Here is a 597-nt window from a genome sequence, read left to right as displayed (position 1 = left end):
GCCTTTCTCGTGGCATTTTTGAAGTTTGACATTCGCATGCGATCGCTGTAACTCGACACAGCAGCATATATGTATGAACAATCTGCTCGTCTGTTGTCATTGATGCCACCGCATGGCATAGTTGCGACTGAATAAGCAGCGTGCGATGGCACCCACCGCGCCACCCAAGGCTATGCTTGTGGTGGGCCCGTTGGTCTCGATGTGAGTGACGTCTGGCAGCGCATTGCTTGGAGGCATATAGCAGATGGCTAGCTACAGAATGGCTTGTCTGGCTTGGATTTGGACCACGGTGTCTGGCCTCGCCGACCTTGTGCAGAGTAGAGCTTTGCCCTAGTGGAATGGCACTGCCACGTATGCGTCAAATGACTGAGGCCCAGCGGAGCTACTGTGCCCACCAATAGCACCAGTACATGCAGTATGTCAACCTTGCTTGTCGTCGACGTCAAGACTCTTGACGTCGACGACAAGCAAGGCCGGAAATGGATATCCTTGATGCCCGAAATCCTAATTAGGCATCGACCGAATTTAAAATCCACCTATCAGCTCGTTGAAGTTGCATCTCTGCACGCGTTTGCCAGACGGCCACATCAGCTGACG

The sequence above is a fragment of the Saprolegnia diclina genome (assembly GCF_000281045.1).
Source record: "Saprolegnia diclina VS20 unplaced genomic scaffold supercont1.5, whole genome shotgun sequence".
Classification (NCBI taxonomy): domain Eukaryota; phylum Oomycota; class Saprolegniomycetes; order Saprolegniales; family Saprolegniaceae; genus Saprolegnia; species Saprolegnia diclina.
The sequence above is the reverse complement of the archived record's forward strand: the minus strand, read 5'-3'. Positions refer to the sequence as shown.